The following is a 10739-nucleotide window of genomic DNA, read 5'->3' on the forward strand; positions in this document are numbered from 1 at the left end:
GGAAGGAAAAAGAAACTCAAGTGCACAGCAGAGCCTGGAACCTGGACAGAGGGCAAAACAGAAAAACACTCGAGTGTTCCAGTCAGCCTTTCTCAAGTGTGAAAGGCCCTGAAGAGCCCATCTAGCACATAGACGCCCTAGGCTCACCCTCAAAGAGCCTGGTTCACAAGCACCGAAGTTCTAAGAAACGCCCATGAGGGCTGGGGACATGGCTTGGGCATGAGAGCTTGCTGGGCAAGCATGAGGACCTGAGTTCAAATTCCTATGTTAAAAGCTGGGCATGAGCGTGCGTGCCTGTAACCCCAGCATTTGGGGGTGAAGACACATACATTATGGGAGCCTGGTGGCCAACCTGTAGCAGAAACAGTGAGCTGGCAGTTCAGCTAGAGACCCTGCCCCACAGCAGTAAGGTGGCCAGCAACAGAGGAAGACAGCTGGTGTCACACTCTGGCCACCCCTCTCCCCCGTCTCACACACTCATACATACACATGCCATATTGGCTTCTATGTGGTTCAGACGGAGGACACAGGCAGGAGCTGAGCGCCATGGACATAAGAAGTAACATTCAGAGCCTAGCAGATCACCGTCTGCTAAGCATTGCCAGGCTCTATCTCATTTCACCTTTGTGAAAATCCTCCGGGGTAGCCCTACCTTACAGATGTGGAGACTGAGGCACAAACCCAGCTCTGGAGCTTCGGAGCCCTATGGAGTCTATGGAGGTCTATCCTTGGAACCCTTCCAAGGCCTCAGATTTCTAAACTGCAAGCTGGAGTCGTTTCTAGAACCCTCATCATGTTGGTACGATAAAGAGTCTTAAAAAGCCACCTCAAACTATTGTTCATAATCTAAGAAGCAGGACTACAGTCTCCACTCTCCCAGCCCATTCTGCAGATGGTAAAACTGGGGCCCAGCTTCTCCATGGGCCCAATGGACACTGTCCTGCACATAAGCTCTTAGGCAGGGGATGGAGACCCAGGACAGAACAATGGGCTGTAGCCTCAGAGAGCCCCAGGTTACCAGGAGACAGATATGATGGTTGACAGTTACAAAACAGCGGGGGAGCAGTTGTGGTGGGGGTGCAGAGACTTCTCCACTAGGTGGAGCCTGTGTGGGGTTCATCTACTCCTCAGAAGCTGGGGGAGTCCCGAGCCACCGCCCCTGGCTCTCGGAGATAACACCCCACCTCCCATGTGCCCGACACCTCACAGGCTCAAGCAAAGCCTTTCAGAAGAGAATGTTGAGCCAGCCTCTACCGCAGCCTGTGAACCAGGCATCGAGCTGCAAAACCACAGATCCGCTTTAAAAGGGGAAGGAGGGAAAGACAGAGAAATTGAGGCTTTCTTAAGCTGCAGAGCAAACACAAGACCTCCTCCACCACTTCCTCACTGTGTGACCTCAGATCTGTGACCTGCCCTCTCTGAACCACATACACAGGACCATCAAACTCTCAAGTAGCCGCTCCCGGGGGATTATCTGTACCAGGCTCCCTAGTCTTAAATGCCTTAGGGTGGAAGCAGAGAGGCCGTGATGCTTTAACAGAGAGCTCCGGCCAACAAGCTCCTGTCTTCCATGTACAAAGAACTTTTAGATATCAATAAGAAAGCATGAACAAGGGTGGGGGGACAAATTTACACAAAAGAGTCAGAGATAGCAAGTGAGCCACATGAAAAACCAGCATCAATAATGCCACAAAGGGGCCAGGGAGATGACTCAGTGGGTAAGAGGCGTCTTGCTCTGCCAGTGTGAGAACTTGAGCTCAGATACCCAGGAGCCACAAAAAAGCCGGCGTAGTAGCACAGACTGCAATCCCAGCATGATAGCCTGGGGAGGTAAAGGCAGGAAGATCTACGGGGTTCCCTGGCCAGACGGCTTAGGCTGACCAGTGGGAGAACTTGCCTCAAAAACAAACCAAGAGACTCGAGTGGAGGCCTCTCCGGTAGGACGCAGGCAGCTGTGGCGTGGGGGAAGCTTCGAGGCTATCTACCGCCCCCCTGTAGTGTGCCATGAGGAGTGTCAGCAGGCGGAAACTGCCAGACAGTTCACATGTCTTTTTAAAAAAAAGGGGTAGTGAGGGGCTGGAGGATGGCCCGGTGGTTAAGAGTATCAGCTGATTTTTCAGAAGACCCAGGTTCGAAACCGGCATTGACACGATGGTTCACAGCCATCTGTAATTCCAGCCCCAGGGGAAGTAGACAGTCCTTGTCTCAGGCACCTGCAGTCACACATACAAACCCACATAGAGACTGACACACGTATATGCAATTAAAGATAAAATAATGTTTTCAAGACAGGGTTTCTCTGCGTAGCCCTGGCTGTTCCTGGAACCCACTCTGTAAACCACGCTGGCCTCGAACTCACAGGGATCCTCCCGCAAAGGCGTGTGACACCACCACCCAGAGTAAACCTATCATTCTTTTTTTTTTTTTTTTTTTTTTTTTTTTTGTTTAAGTAGATAGTAAAGGCGTGGGGAGATGGCTCTTGGGTAAGAGTGAACACTGTGCAAGCTTGAGTTCGAATCCCCATCACCTGTGTAAAAAGCTGGGAATGGTGGGGGACAGAGACAGGCAAATGCCTGGAGCTCCGAGGTGGCCAGCTTCTGGGTCTATGAGAGACATTGCCCTGAGGCTTATGGATAACCAGAGAGGAAGGCACCCCACGTTCTCCCTCTGCGTGCACATCTGGACGTCACACAGACATAGACACACAGACACACACAGGCACCTATGGAAATATGTCTACAGGACCGATACACAAAGCACAACTATTCCATAAAGTGTTCGTTGCAGCGCTGCTCGTTCCTAATGATAAAAGCAAAAAGAGAAGTGGACCCAGCTGCAGTTACATCCATCCGGAGACAACCTTTGCCGGCAGCCACGGAACTGTCCACTGGAGAACACAGACAGCCTGAAGGAGCTGGTCTGTGGGGAGGCACGAGTCGGCTTCAAGCTGGATTCGGGGAAGGATCTGCCCTCACAGATGGACCTGCCGTGGCCACGCTGGTTTTCACAGCCACCAGCGTCTATTGGCTCTTCAGGTCTGATTGAATGCTAGGAACTTTTCCTTTGACACACACCGGAGAGGTGCTCCGGTCCCTGCCAGCGCGCCCCTTCCCGCCCTCTGCAGGTCTCAGAACCAAGCGCAGTACCTTGTCTCCAGTCTCCCCTTGGGCTCCCTCTGCTTCAGGGTCTGGGGACCCGAACCCTGGCCTCTTCCTCCTGGTCACACAGCTGTTCTGATAGTGGCTGTTTTCTTGGAAGCATTTCTTCCATTCACGTAAGATTTCCGCTGAGCGCCGAGGAGCACGGCCCCCAGCAAGAGCTTCCTAAGAGCCTCCCTCCGTCCAGAGTTCTGTGTGGGACAGGGACAGAACTCAGCCAGAGAAACAGCTGGAGCGGGGAGAGGAGGGAGGAGCAGGAAGCAGCCTGGGGAGGGCGGGGGCGCCAGCTGTGCGGAGTGGGGCCGCTAGAGGAGGCTGTGCCTGCCAGCCGGGCTTGGCTCCTGGGTGGTAGCGGCCCACTACGGATGACCCGCCCCTTGGCTGGGAGCGCAGCTGGATCCGCAGCTGGAGCCTTGAGACTGTCTGCTGCAGAAGTGAGTCCTGACCAACCTGAAGACCTGCGCACGTGGCCGGTTATCTCTGCCCCCTCTACAGACTGCTGCAAACCTCAGCCCACCCCCCATCCCCACCCCCACCCCCACTCCCCGTGCCTCCCCTATTGTGGCCAGGTGGTTTCCAGCTCCTTCTTCGTGGCTGATTCCTCACTCAAGGGAGCCTCCCAGGTCAGGAACAGACTGCTCTGGTCTCTGACACAGCAGGCACTGACTGACAGGTACCATGCTGGCCTGCCTGCTGGGTATCTCTTGTTTGGACTAGAAACTCCCTGGGCAGCTTTCTTCCCTAGTCTGTTCCCAGCGCCTAATATAGTACCTAGGCAATCAGCTACGTCATCACCAACAGCAACAGAATTACTGAAGTAGCCAGGAATCAGGCAGGGTACTGGGTACTTGGCGCTTGTTCCTCCCCACAGCGGTGATGGTGGACAGGTATTTTTATTACCCTTGTTTATTGGTAAGGACATTGGGGCACAGAACGGTTGCGTCTCTTGCCCGACGTCACCCAGCTAGTAGATGGCAGAGAGAGCCCCGCCACACTGGATCCCAGTGCTTGACTTCCAGATGAAAGACAGAGCAGTCCTTGGTGGTGTGTGCGGCCCACTTTAAGTGTTTCCGTTGAGAATGTCATCAACCGTCATGCATCGTCATGACGGCTGCAGCATGGCTAGAAGAATGGCTCCAGGTCGCTGACGACATAGACAGGAAGTTGTTCGCAGGCAGCTGAGACGGAGCTGAAGTCTGTCAGGCTGCGAAGTCATGCTGCCTGAAACCACTTACAGATGAGGAGAGAAAGAAGGGAAAGAAACAGGGGTGAGGTAATGGAGGGAGAAAAAAGAGGAAGGGGAGGAGAGAGGAGAGGAAGGAATGTGGGAAAGAGGAGAGAAGAACGGAGGCAGGAGGAGGAGGAGAGCGGGGTGAGGACAGAGGCAGAGACAGGAGGCGGTACCACCTCAGCCTAGCCTCAATGTCTTGAGCAGTTGGACGGTATCTCTCACCGCCTGTCTTTGTCTTTGCAGCGATAGCTAGACATCCAGGGCCAGGTGGTTCGTAAGCAAGAGGAGGTTATGTGGCTCTGGGTTCTGGAGGTGGGAAGAGGCCCGGAAGCTGGTGTCTGGTGGACTTCCTGCTGTCCATGGTGGGAAACAGGAGGCCACATAGGAGCAGAGAGGAGGGGGCTGAGCTCAGCCTCTCAGCAGCAATAGCGTTAGTCTGCAGGAACACTGAACACTTAAGACAGAATCATCCCTTAGAGGCCCTACCCCTCCTCACTGGGATGAAGCTCACAGTGCCTGCCCAAAGGGGACAAACTATAGCACCGCCTGACCCAGTGGGCAAGCCAGTGACAGCAGCACACAGAAGGCGGCTGCTCTAACCTCTCCACCTCACAGGTAACTGCTTGAACCAGAGTGGTTAAGTCATTTCCTGTGGGTTACCTTCTCTCTCTCCTCCCCTCCGCTAGACCTCTGGTTCAGAGTTCTCCTTTACAGATAGCAACTGCACCCAGAGAAGGCAAGGGACTGGCCATTCTCATCCAAACACCGCATTCCACAACCCTGGTCCCACAGGCTTGTATCCCTATCAGTATGCAAAACGCATTCAGTATGCCTTCACAAGTGTCTGTAGTCAACCAGGCTCAACACCTTTATAGGTTCCAAGGCAGGTTCTTAACTATAGCCCCTTATAAATTCAAAAACGCAGGTCACATACAATGACACAAAATAAAAATTACCATTCTAAAAGGAAAGAAAGGGAGCATAGTGAGGAACTACTAAACCAAAGCAAAACCAAAACCCAAACTCCAAATCCTGTAGATTCCCCTCCACTGTCAGAGAGTTCAGATGGCTCCTCTCGTCCAGCCTGGCCGACTGCAGCACTCCTCCCTCTCGGGCTGTTCCACACAGGTACCCCACAGCTCTGGCATCTCCAACATCTTGGGGGTTCATAATCCAGGATTCACCTTCACCTTCATGCAATGGTCTGTCTGGGCTCCGTGAAGGACACCCCAACACCTGGCCTTTACACAACGCCTTTATTCTTGTCCCTTCATGACTCTGAAGTCAGAACCACAGGCACAAAGCTGCCAGGCCCTGCCGCGTTTAGGTGGAGCCTGGGCCCCTCCTTGAACTACGTTTTGTATGCTTTGATTTGTTGATGCTTTCCTTTGTTGAATAAGATTCCCTCCTCCTTAAGGAGCCTAAGATTCCTCAGGAGTTGCCAGTTTACACGTTGGAAGCTTAGTTGCCTGGGGTCTTGCCCTGGGGCACCACTCCCTTTAGCATCCTACCTATCTTGAAACTTCTTAACTCCTGTGCACAGGACGTGGCTCCAAAATTACGCTGTCTGCCCTTCTTCTCATCAAACTGTGCACGCAGTATTTCTTTTTGCCCTGCTTGCTCTTTTTCATTGTATCTCTGCATAGAGTGATCAGTAATAACCGCAGGAAACAGTCAATACTAGGCTGTCTTGAAATTTCTGCCAATAAAATTACTTCAAAACTCTTCAATTTAGCCTCAGGCAGATTCTTAAGATAAGAGAAAGAAAGAAAAACAAAACAAAAAAACAAACAACAAACAAACAAGAAACAGCCACATATTCTTTGCCAAAATTATCACAAGAATGACCTCTAACCTGGTTGCTAATATTTCTTCCCCTCTGAAGCATCTTGAACTGGGCCTCCACTTTGCACTATTATCTTCCCCGGTCCCAAAAGGCTGGCCCAGTAAGTTCCGCTAACAGATTTCAACCACCTTTTAGTCCAAAGTCCCAAGTTTTTCCACATTCCTCCATAATCCCACAAGGTCAGGCCCAGCCCAGCAGCCTCACTCCCTACCATCACCCCCTGTCTCAGGAACTGTTCTAAAAGAAAGCATTTCACTTGGGGCTCACGGTTCCAGGGAGGGCAAGGCCTTCCTTGAGGAAGAGGAGGCCCACTCAGCTGTCGCTGGTGGAAGCGGAGAGGAGCTGCAGCAGCTGAGACTGGGGTCCCGGCGTTGCCCTTTGGAATCAGACTCCATTCATCGCCCCTCCTTGCCCCTCCCTCCATTCTTCTCTCTAATACAGGCACAGAAACCAGTTCTATCCCTGCATTAGAAAAAGCACAGTGAAGTCAGTTCCCCGATGGCACAGCCTCAGTGTGGCAAAGCTGCCTCTATTTTCCCCATGTGAACAATCCTGCAGATGCCCAGGCTGTCCCAAGCCCTGACCCCAGGAGCCCAGAACAGAGTCCACAGGCTGGACCCAGACCCTAAAAGCTACTTTAAAACTACTGAGGCCAGAACACAAGAGGAAATGGTAAAATCAAGTTTCAAGTTAATGGATGTCTCTGATTCAGTGTCTGCTAGTTGAGTCAACAGAGACTCGTGTCTTCAGAAACAGAATGATCCAAAATCTCAGGGACAGAGTGAATAATTTAGCATTCATTAGAACTCAGGGCGGCCTACGTTTTTAAGCCCTTTCCCACCCGTGTGTAAGAACACACCTTTGCTGCTGACGTAAGGGACATTTGGAAGTTCGCCTGTGACGTGCAGTGTGGTTCCCGAATGCCAGCCAGTCCAGAGCCTTTTAAAGGCTACAGATGAGCTGCCCTGGCCCATGGCCCTTGGTCCCCACTCAAAATGGGCATAAGACGGAGGTTTTTCCATGTATTTTTCAAGGAGTCTGTGTGTACCTTTTATGTGGTTTATTAAAAAATTTTTCAAAAATAGGAAAAGGCAGCTTGTTGCTATGAGGATACTTCATGTTTTCTAAGCATCTAAGCTCATTTCTTCCCTCGGTAAGGTTAATTTTCTTGCCTCGGGCAAACGCAGAGCTGGGGATTGCTTTCAGGATGCCAGCCCAGCCCAGGAGAGCATGCCCCAAGAAGCATCACTTCCACAAACCAGAGCCCCTAGCATTGCTGGTAACCCCTAAACCTCCCATGCTGATCCCCACATACCCTACCCAGGTGGCCTCTGCATAAAGCCATGCCTGTGGGCTGCTGGGAAAACTGACTGAAAGATGCTCTAGCCATTGAGAAAGACTGCTCTCCACAACACCTTTCCTTTGGTAGAAACCTAGGAGCCGAAGGGGCAAAGCTGGCAGCAGCAGGAAGCCCAGAACCCCAACCCCAAGCTGTATTCTAATCCGTCAAGGCCCAGGAGCATTACTACAGCCTCAAGACAGTAGCTGGGGGAGGTACTTGATACAGCACGGGTTCAAATCCTGCCCCACCACTGTGTTAGCTGTGTGACTGATGACCTCACCTCTCTGGGCCTGAGTTCCTTCATGGAGATGATAATAGGAGCAAGCAAGCTATGGGATGTATTAACTGCTATGATGAGCAGAGGCGCTGATACACCGCACACATTTCCTACCACAGCCCTGGAGACTGAGAGGCCCCAGGTCAAGCGCTGGCAGACACTGTGTCCTCTAAGGTCATCTTCCCAAAGAGGCCTAGCTTATGGGACATGGTGTTAAAGGAACTCTCTGGGCCCTCCTTTACAGCCGCATTAATTCTGGTTTTCAGGACTCCAGACTTTTGACTTTGTCACCCCCAAAAAATCCTTTTTGTAAGCAACACAAATGTAGACCTGCCTCATAAGAACCTCCATGACTGGCCTGTCTAGCCTTCCCCAAATTGCTTGCAGAAAGGCATAGGCAGCTTTTTTGGCTTCCTTAGAACTTGAGAGAGTCAGAACCCCCAGAATTTGGATAGGTGAGGAGCCAGCCCCTGTCAAAATCAACACACCCAGTGGGAAATAGTGGCACATGCCTGTAACTCCAGCACTGTGTAGGCTGATCCAGGAGGATCAGGAGTCCACCCGTTAGCCTGGGCCGCCCAGTGAAGCTCTGAGGCTCTGCCTTGACACAATCAACCCTACACTCGGTTTTCCCGGGCATACTTGTTTCCAAACCGACCCACTGAAAGAATCCAGTTTCCTAATTAAGACTGCCCTGCCCCTGTCTTTGCCTCTTAACACTGGGGTATTATGTGTCTGCTGCCATAGCTGTGGGATTTGAACTCAGGTCCTCAAGGACCTGGCTGGCTATTGCTGGTCTTAAGGGAAGTAATAAACACATAAAAGGGGGGGGGGTGCACAAGGCTTTCTGGTAAGAGGATCCAAGAGCTTCAGCAGATTTTCTTAAGGACTCCAAATGGCTCTAAGTATGACAGTGTGAGTCTGATTCATATCTGAGCACCTAACTACTAGTAGTATAGCTGGCACATGATATGTGCCTGTGGGATGTTTGCTGTAGATAGGCACAGTTGGTTGATTGGCTGTTTTGTTTTTGTTTTGTTTTCTTTTTTTTTTTTTTTTTTTGGTTTTTTTTTTTTTTTGGTTGACTGGTTTGATGGTTGGATGTTTGGGTGGATGGGTGAATGGAAGGATGAGTGGATGGATGAGTGGATAAATGGCTTCATGGGTGGGTGGGTAAAATGAGCGGATGGATGGTTGGGTGCATAGGCGGATGAATGGTTAGATGGACGGGTAGTAGATGTGCTGCCTAGTTGTATGTGAGCTTGACACAAGCTAGAGTCATCTGAGGGGAGGGCACCTCAATTGAGAAAATGCCTCCCTAAGATTGGGCTGTAGGTAGGCCTGCAGAGAGTTTTCTTAATTAACTATTAATGTGGGAGTGCCAAGGCCATTGTGGCTGGGGCCATCCCTGGGCTGGTGATCCCGTGTTCTATAAGAAAGCACGTTGAGCACACCATAAGGAGCAAGCCAGTAAGCAGCACCCTCCATGGCCTCTGCTTCAGCTCCTGTCTCCAGGTTCCTGCCCTGCATGAGTTTCTGGCCTGCCTTTGATGAGCTATGATACATTTCCTCCCTAAGTTGATATTAGCCATGGTCTTTACTGCAGGAATAGAAACCCTAACTAAGACAGTGAATGTACATGGATAGCTGAGTGGGCGAATGGATGGGTGGATGAATGGGTACATGGTGGATGACTGGATGGATGATGTGTGGGCAGATGGGTAGATGGGTAGAAGGGTGATAGATAGGTGGGTGGATGGAGTGAATGAACAATAGGTAATTGTTCTGTTATCTGGTAGACAAATGAGTAAATCAGTAAGTAGATGCATCAATGACAGCATGAGACATCAGTCTGTGTGGTGACTGGGACATTTCCTGTATGGTCAGCCCTCACTATTCTAGCATTTAGGAGTAAACTTTTGTCAAAACACTTCTTGCCGCTGGGACAGAAGAAAGAAATAACTATTGCGAATAAGGATGATGCCTGAAGCTGAAGGTGTCCACCATCAGCATCAGAGAGCATGCAGCATCAGCACCCATGACCTTTGGGGTAAGCAGAAGGTGACTGCTGGGGCTTTCTCTTTCCCAGGAGGAGTGTTAGCCGAACAGAAGAGAAATACAACTGTATCTCTCAAAAGGAATTCTGGGATCTAACGTGGCTGGTTCCTCTGCCTAGAGGGGCCTCTGATTAGCCTGCTTTGTCCCCTCTGTACCATACAGAGGCATAGCTGAGCCTAGCCCAGCCAGAAAGCAGAAAACCCAAGCTCTGAAGGAAGAATCATTAAGCTGTTTCCTTTGTAAACAGTAGCATCGAAGGGAACCCACAGCCGAGGTGGGTTCGCAGAGGAGGCTCGAGGCCATGAGTCCTCCTTCCAGCAGCAGAACTTTATTCCAGAGGAGCCCACCAAACTGACACATTGGTATGCCTAGATCACCAGACCCCCAAGAGACCCCCAGGAACACGAGTCCGATACAAAACACACAAAGGTCTTTATTCAAGCTGGAGCTTGGGTCACAATCCTTTCTGACACAGCAGGTTGGGAGAGCGACAGCCAGCTCCAAGGGAACAGGATTTTTAAAGGGTAGAACTGCAATCAGGGGCTTCTAAACCTTAGCAGTACACTGTTGGACAAAAGGTAAAGGAATGAAATGCACTTTGAGCTAGTTGGTTAACAGCACCTGGCCAAACCACAGAGGGGAACACCGTGACCCTACGAAAAGAAAAGAAAGAAAGAAAGAAAGAAAGAAAGAAAGAAAGAAGGAAGGAAGGAAGGAAGGAAGGAAGGAAGGAAGGAAGGAAGGAAGGAAGGAAGGAAGGAAAGAAAGAAAAAGAAGAAGAAGAAGAAGAAGAAGAAGAAGAAGAAGAAGAAGAAGAAGAAGAAGAA

At 50.8% G+C, this 10739-nt stretch overlaps 1 protein-coding gene across 1 annotated transcript in view; it reads right to left on the minus strand.

Annotated features, from left to right (window-relative positions):
• Cmklr1 (chemerin chemokine-like receptor 1) overlaps positions 1-3341 on the minus strand; it is a 37699-nt gene extending 34358 nt beyond the window's left edge. Inside the window, exon 1 of the mRNA XM_055605688.1 lies at positions 3147-3341. The gene's annotated coding sequence lies outside the window, so the exon portion shown is untranslated. The remainder of the gene's footprint in view (positions 1-3146) is intronic.
• Positions 3342-10739: the final 7398 nt, after the last annotated feature.

This window comes from Psammomys obesus, unplaced genomic scaffold (assembly GCF_907164565.1).
Source record: "Psammomys obesus unplaced genomic scaffold, mPsaObe1.curated_primary_1811, whole genome shotgun sequence".
Classification (NCBI taxonomy): Eukaryota; Metazoa; Chordata; class Mammalia; order Rodentia; family Muridae; genus Psammomys; species Psammomys obesus.